Below are 8,429 nucleotides of genomic sequence, written 5' to 3'. Positions count from 1 at the left end.
AATAAATGTATACTGTCTAATTTTAAAAAAAAAACTTCTATATTTAGATTGAAATAGTATCATACATATAAAAATGTTGATATATAAAAAATTTATATATAATAATTAATTAATGAAAATGAAATTATGATATATATATATATATATATATATTTGATCTTTATTAATTAAATTTTATTAAAAAACATTAAGGTTCGAATTGGGTAAGTTGTTTTTAAAACAGACAGGTTTCTGTATTTTATTTTTCATAAGGTTTTACTATAGTGTGGTTTTTCGTCAATTGGGTTTGTTTTGGAAAACGATTCTATCTTTTTTGGTAAACAAGATTATTGAATGTAATTCTTGGAAAATGAAACACTAAAAAGACAATTCAGGAATGAAAGAGACAGTGAATAAATGTTCAGCATAAACCATGAACTTCCGTTGTTTAAGTTTGAAAACCTGTTCACTCATAGTTGTCCATGGTCGTACTAGTAACTGTACTGCAAACCTCGCTGTCAAAAACACGCAGTGCTTCTATTTTTCCATAAAAATACTCAATAAAATTCAATACACTAATTGTAATAGATAATAATAACGGGACGACTTAGCATCTTCTCCATCACCAAATTAGCTTACTAGGATGTTCTTTTTTTATAGTTTGCTGAATTGTTTTATTTGCTCGTCATTATTGAAATATTTTTTCTCTCCATCATAGAATATACGTATCTGAAGGAAGCTTCACTGAGATAAAGGACAAAAAGGTCATTTCATGAACTGAGTCCTCTCCTCTGTATTAAATTTAATTTAATTAAATCTGGCAACAATCTCAAACCTTAAAAACAAGTCTCAATCTATAAATACAGCATCCTCACTTCTCCATTTCCAAGAAGCAGAACCAGAAGTTTTCATCCCAAACACACATTACAGAAACTCTTGAACAAACCTTGACACTCCTTTATATTCATACATCTTCTCTCAAAACATTTTCACACATCTTTTCATCAAATCTTCACACCAAAGAGCCAATCTTTACTCAAACACTTTCACCCCTGAAGAAAGCTAGCATCTTTGAACCATCTATCATAATGGTTAAGCCAGAGAAGAAGATCAACACAGAATCATCAAAGGCATTATCAGTATCTTCCTCATCAGCAGCAGCATCAAGTGAGAACAAGAAGAAGTTCAAGGGAGTGAGAATGAGAAGCTGGGGCTCATGGGTGTCAGAGATTAGAGCACCAAACCAAAAAACTAGAATATGGTTGGGATCTTATTCAACTGCTGAGGCAGCAGCAAGAGCCTATGATGCTGCACTGCTTTGCCTTAAAGGCTCCTCAGCCAATCTCAACTTCCCTTCAAGCTCCTCCTCACACTACATTCCTCAAGACACTGTCATGTCACCAAAATCAATCCAAAGAGTGGCTGCAGCTGCTGCCAACAACTTCTTAGACACTGCCATTGCTACCACCCCATCTTCTCCTCCTCTTGCTTCAACAACCTCTTCCTCTTCATTCGTCTCATCCCCATCAATCTCATCATCTCCCTCGGACCAAATTGACGATGATGTCTCACTTCTGTCACCATTTGGGGCTTACACTCCTCCTCCACCTTCTGTTAACTGTGATCAAGCAAATGAATCAATGGCTATGATGGAATATTGGTATGACTTGGAGGAGTTACAATCACCAAAGTATGTTGAGCAAATGCTAAGTGGGGCTTTTTTTGACATTGATTCCACACAGTTGTTTGATGATCTGTATGAAGAAAGTGACATTAGTTTGTGGAGTTTCTGCTGAGAGATTTTCAATATTTTTTTTTGCTTACAGATTCATATTCGTTTGTCAGGTGTTGTTATATGAAGATATCAATCTCTGACTGTGACCAAATTAAAACTACATATTCTAGGGATGAAATTCGCATGGGATAAGACAATTTTTGGTCTCCCATTTCTGGATTTCTATTGATGCAATATTTGTTATGTCGAATTTGATAAGAGTTTTCTGCGTGTGATTATGTGGTTTATACATGAAAAGGGGAAATGACGGCATGTCTAAGTACAATCAGTTTTTCTTTCTTCTCTTTTTCAAGACGCGTTTTCGATTTATTTTTATTAGTTTATGTTATCATGAAAGAAATTTTTGGTCCATTATAAAGGCATTTATTTGCACAGAAATGTTTTATAAACACAAAAATTACGCCAACAAAAAGGTGCTATTTAAATGAACTTTTATGAGTTTAATTTCAGTGCTTTATATAAAAAAAGAATTGCATGATCAGTCAGTAAACAATTATTCTGTTTGTGACTTTTAAACATATATATCATCGTATTCTAATTAGATTGTTTATTGATTTGAAAGGACAAAAGAAATAAAAACATTACTTTATATTCAAATAATGGAACTGTTATTTACATGGGGAAATGTCAGAGATGCTTGTTAATTAACCGAGAAGAAGGAATCATACTCGTACAAATGTGGAAAATTGAACCACTGAAATGTGTCTTTTCTTGGACCATTTGCTCTCAGTCTTATTGCCTTGCCTAAAGAGGAGTTATGTTTTTCTATTTTCCAATATTTCAAGTTAATTTAAATGGAAACATTCACAAAGCTTCTTTATATTCGTATTTATTCATTAATTATTATTATATAATTAAATTATTAACTTTACAATTATATTTTTAAAAATTATATTAAGTTATTTATTCATAGCTGTCTATAAATCTTTACAACTAACAATATATTGAAATAAATCTCTTTTAAGTTTGGCATTGCGTGCATCTTGTGAGAAACATAGACAGAAATAAATTCTAGTTCCTTTCCATCTACTATTACTATGGGTTTATTAGCTTATCGATCAATCAATACCGTTCTAACATCTAAACAGTAGCTACTAGTATGGCTACGTTGTTTGCATCAGTAGGTATATATAATATCTAAATTGTGAAATTTTTTTACAAGAAATAAGGAAGATTCGGTACCAACTAACAGTGAACATGCATATATAAGATACTAGAACATAATTTTTAATTTAAAATCTTAAAATAATTAGTTTGTGTCATTTTACTTCTATATTATTCATTCTACTCATTTTAGTATAGGAATGTTAGCTCACCTTAAATTCATAATCTAGAAAAGAAACAATAATTTTGAAATCATGACTTTTGATGCAAGCAAGTGGTGTTTAATGGAAGGATTAAGGCGCATATACAATATATTATACATGAAACCACATAGTTAGAAGAAGGAAAGACAAAGTTTGATGCTTTTTGGTGTAAGTATGAACTTGAATCAAAAGGGTTGAGGCAATTTAGCAACACATGGCATGTTCTCCAATGAAATGGATGAGGGCATGGGATCCCATTCTCACTTGTTCCTTTACATTGTATCTGGTCTCAAGTCACAACAATGGGTGCTTTCTCACTATGGAAATGTACAGAAAAAAGCTTTTTGCTTTTGGTATTACATGTTCATATAAAGATATATGTAGAGTGGCCAGAGGATCAACCAACCCATTCTTTGACTATACTCTTCAATTAGGGGACCTATATCCTTTATGCATCCACATTTTGGCCCTACTTAGGATTATGTTCCTAATGCAAGAATTTTAATTTAACATCTTTTCTATTATTTCATGCACATGAAAATGATATAGCTAAATGACAATCTAAACGTTGCATGTTGAGACACAGCATGTGATCTGAAACCGTCAATCAAATCCAAGATTTGTAATTTATCTAATAAATAAATGGATTTTTTTTTCTTATTTGGTATTAACAAAGGGGTTACCTTGCTTAATGCAATTATACCCAACAGAGTGTGGTATTGTCTGCAGATCAGTCCCCCTTTGGAAGTATGTCAAATAGTTTATTTGGTGAGCATACCAATTTATGCTAATCCAAGGAACAAGATGCTTAAAGAATACAGAAAACAACCACTGTTGATGTTTGTCATTTTAATTTTAGTACTATAGTACTAGTATTTGTTGTGTTAATTACATGTTGTGACTTCCGGGAAAAGACATTTGGAATATGATTATTGAGTACTAGTACTATAATCTATTGTTTTTCATGTGTGTTCTCTCAGTTTTCACATAGTTAATGATTGTGCCAAAGAATAATATCCCACCAAAAAGAAAGGCAAGATCCAACACTCTACATGGGTTTAATGATCCAGTCTTGGCCTTATTAAGGCACAGCTTAGTGAAGTTGTTATTAAGAAAAAAATAATAATAATAAAAGTACATTTTATATTTAATCATAATAAACAAAGAGTGCTTAAGCTTCTATTTCATATTTATGTCAGGCATCTCCCGTATATTAGAGATAAAATCAAACTATTTATAAAGATAATTTTATTAATTGGTTTAATCAGGTTATATTAGACTTGTATTTTATTATGGCATTTTCAGTCACACTTTCATTCTTAAATTAAAAAATCATTTTTTTTTCTTTTATATATATGTATGATGTCAAAGTGAACCAACTTGGTTCGTACATATTGGCTCTCTATGTGATAAAATAAAAATAAATCGGCGTAACCTAATTCACTTTTTAATGAATCAAAAATATTGTAAACTAAGGATTAGTGTGTTAGTAAGTTAACTCATTAAGAATATTTTGTTCTTTAAATTTACTTTATATATATTTATTAAAGCACAATTAAAGTGGACTGATTCAATTTATTGTTTTATAACAATAAAATGTTTGTCTATTTTACTAAACATTATTATAAAGATAATAGTAAAAAAAATTAAAGTATCTTGAGATATAATAAATTAAACATGTAAACCAGTTAGAACAAAATTCTAATATTTAAAAATATTAACTTGTCAATTTACAAAATTATAAGTAGCAAATAATTATTATAAAAAACTTGTAAAAAAATGGGTACAACTAATAAAAGGTTGTTATTGGTAGGTTTAGACTAACTCACATTCAATTCAGATCAAATCTCTTTAACCCGAGATTTAAATGAATCGAATTCAATTTAACTCAGTTAAAAAAGTTAAAACTTTTCAAATTCGTGATAAACTGAATTAGTCGGGTTGAAACCTATTTTAATAATTCGTGTGTATATATATATATATATATATTTAGAATTTGCATTAGCTTGCACGTGACTCCATTTCACAAGCGAAAAGCAACTTGTTATGTGTATTAGGTAATGTAATGTAACCACTAGGCTCTGTCTGCAACATTAAAGCCCACAATACTTATTTTCTTCTTCGCCGTCCAGCCCACATAATTTTACTAAAAATACAATTATTTGGTCTAAAATGTGTGAACTGTTGACCCTAAGTTTTCGGCTGCAAGAGGTTTCTTCGTGGTCCTGGCCCAGTTATCAAAAGGTTATATCAAAAGGGTTCTTTTGTTTTATATTAAAGGGACCTGTGCTCTGCACGTGCTTTCAAATTTTGTTATATTATCCTTCACAGACTTTATTTAATGTACTGCTCATTACGGTGAGTTAAAATCCGTTCCACTGAAAATCAATTTTATTGAATTTTTAAATTCAATTTTAAATTAAAGAAGTACAAGCTAAATCTTGAACCTTATTTTTAAAAGTAGAACATCTATGTTGTGTATTAAACTTAAAATATTTTTTTATGATAGTAATTTTTTAGGGTGATGCCAATATCTAGTTTATTGTACAAGATAGAGTATATATTTTAATGTGTTTCTCAGCTGTTTGAATGTTTTGTTATTCGATGTTCTCAATTTTATTTTACCTTTTGCCAAATGGTATGGACAAATGTACTTATTCCAAGAAGAATTTTAACAATTTCTAGAAGATGAATATATTGTATTTGAAATAGTTAAATTAATTTTTTTATTGTTTGAATGAAGTAATTGAAATATTTAAATTTTTTCTTTGGATAAAACAATTTAATATTTTTTATTTAAGTCAATTTTATTTTAAAAATATTTAGATAATAAGATTTTATTTTTCAGCTTGAGTCGACTTAGTTTGACTTTTAACTCAAGTTGACTTATCTTGATTCGTCCTCATCATGAGATTAGGATGAGTTATTCTAATAACAAGATTGGGACGAGTTGTCTCAACTTTTGATCTGGTTTGACTCGTTTCTACCTTAAGCTCTAGAAAATTCATCTCGACTTTTGAATTAGGATGACTTGACTTAACCTATGATCTTGGTAGACTTGTCTCGACCTTCGGTTCGAGCCTAATTGTGACAACCTACAACCCAAGTCTACGCATCTCAACCTTTGGTCCAAGCCAATTAGTTAGGACATTCGATATAGGCTTACTCGTCACAACATTCGACACTATTCGACTCGTCATGACCTTCGACCAAACAAACACATCTCGACCTTTGGTTCAGATTGGCACAACTTGACCTTTTTCTAGTCCGAATCTTTTCGACCTTCGGCTCAACCATCGATCCATGTTGAATCGGCTTGACCTTTGACTCAGGTTGAATATTCTCAACCCTCGGTCTGAGCCAAATACTCTCAACCTTTGGTCAATGCAAAATAAGCTCGACTTTTGTCTTGGGTTGAATCAATTTGACCTTCGTGTTGAGCTAAATCTTTTCGACCTTCGACATAGACCAACTCATATCGAATTTCGGCTTGAGTTGACTCACCCGACCATCTTAAGTTGACTCTTTTTGACCTTTGGTCTGATAAACCTAGCAAGATGTTTGGTTTGGGACGAACTGGCTCAAACTTCAGTGATAAAATTTCATCTTTTACTTTTAAGTGATTGAAAGATATTTGTGTTCATGTTTCTTAAAAGAGTTTTAAATGTAAATTTTCACTTCATAAAAGCTTTAGAGGAAGGATAAATGATTTAATCAAACAAATAAATGAATAAAGACACGGAAAAGATAAAATGGTCAAATAAGATAAAGAAAGAGAACTTAAAGAACATGAAATAAAGAATAAAATATGAAGAGAAAGATTCAAGGACCCAAATGAAATGAATCAAAATGACAATAGCATGAACATAAAGAAACTTGTATTAAAGAAGACATGAACAAAAGAACAAAAACTAAACAAAAACACAAGAACCCCATTTAGTGAAATAGATACGCTGAAAAATGAAAAGACAAAGATGGAAAAGAAAGGGATGCTAAAGACAAAATCGTCTATAATCAAATATACAAACAAACGATCTCATGTTTTGAAGTTTAATCAAATAACATTAAAACGGGTTAATAAACAGAAAACAACCTAGGGTAAAAACACAAGACTTAGAGCCTAAACCTCAAACAAACAAAAACTAGAACCTGAACCCCAAACATAGAAATCATAGGAAAACACTTAGGTCCTAGGAAACAGAAAAACTTTTGGCTTGATGATGTCTTGTCTAAAAGCGTCCAAAAAAGATTGAGTTAAATGCTCAATGCTTAAAATACCTAGATTAGGTATTTGGCTTCTCTTGAAAACAAAAACAGGTTGCGAAAATGTCTTCGACAAAAACATTAAAAGACTTAATTATTAAAAACACATAAGAAAGCCTAAACAAGTTAAATGATATTTGTCTAAAAAGGGACAAAAGCCAAAGAAGCGTTTACTTGAGAAAACGATACCATGAGTTAAACAAACACCTCATCTTTTCATGAAGTATTTATATATGCTTAATATCTTCAGTTAAAGAACTTAATCGTAAAATGCTACCTAACGGTAGGAAATAAAAAAAAGCTTTGTTGTTTTGAGCAAGCATTAAATGACATTAAATACTCAACGCTCAAAAACAACAAAAGTGATAAGAAAAGTCATATATGATGCATGCACAGTTTACTCTAATTTTGCAGATAAGCTATTCTACACGCATCTCAGGTCAAATATCAAAATGTGGATGTTAGAGACAAAAGAGATAATCACGAAATGTTCCTCTCTTGAAGTAAAATATAAAAAGATCGTACAACCTACTTGAAGCAAAGGACTGAAAAAGCATGCATGGTTTGACAAAGTTGACTTATACAAAGGTTGCTGTGAAAAGAAGAAAGAGAAAATACAAGGTAGTCCTCTCACCATTGCCTTCTTAAAGAGCAACTCTAATCCTTTAAAATTAAGACGACCAAATCAAAGATGCCAAAGCCATGATTAGTCATTGTAGCACATCTTGAGACATTGTGGGCCATCACTTTGAATGTTGATTCGTCTCCAAAACCCATGTTTCCCTTTACTGATTCATTAAGCTCCACGAACATGCTTCTTTTCCCACTCATATGGTTACTTGCTCCACTGTCAAGGTACCACTAATTATCCTCGCCTCTATCTTGGCCCTTGTAAGCCAGTAGCAAGGTACCATCTTCCTGAAACCTTCTTTAGCATAATTGGCTTTCTCTTCGACTTTATTTTTGTTAGGGGTTCTACATTCAAAAGCATAATGTCCAAGTTTATAACAATTGTAACACTTCATTCATGACTTGTCGTACCTTGAATTCGAATTTCCTCTCCCAGGACCTCTATTAGAGCTTTC

The 8,429-nt window shown here is 31.5% G+C and overlaps 1 pseudogene; it reads left to right on the top strand.

Annotated features, from left to right (window-relative positions):
• Positions 1 to 872: 872 nt before the first annotated feature.
• Positions 873 to 2,028, top strand: LOC124839897 (ethylene-responsive transcription factor ERF014 pseudogene; annotated as a pseudogene).
• The last annotated feature ends 6,401 nt before the right edge of the window (positions 2,029 to 8,429 follow it).

The sequence above is a fragment of the Vigna umbellata genome, chromosome 1 (assembly GCF_029865625.1).
Source record: "Vigna umbellata cultivar VRB3 chromosome 1, Vumbellata_1.0, whole genome shotgun sequence".
Taxonomy (NCBI): domain Eukaryota; kingdom Viridiplantae; phylum Streptophyta; class Magnoliopsida; order Fabales; family Fabaceae; genus Vigna; species Vigna umbellata.
This window is presented reverse-complemented; position numbering and strand designations above follow the sequence as displayed.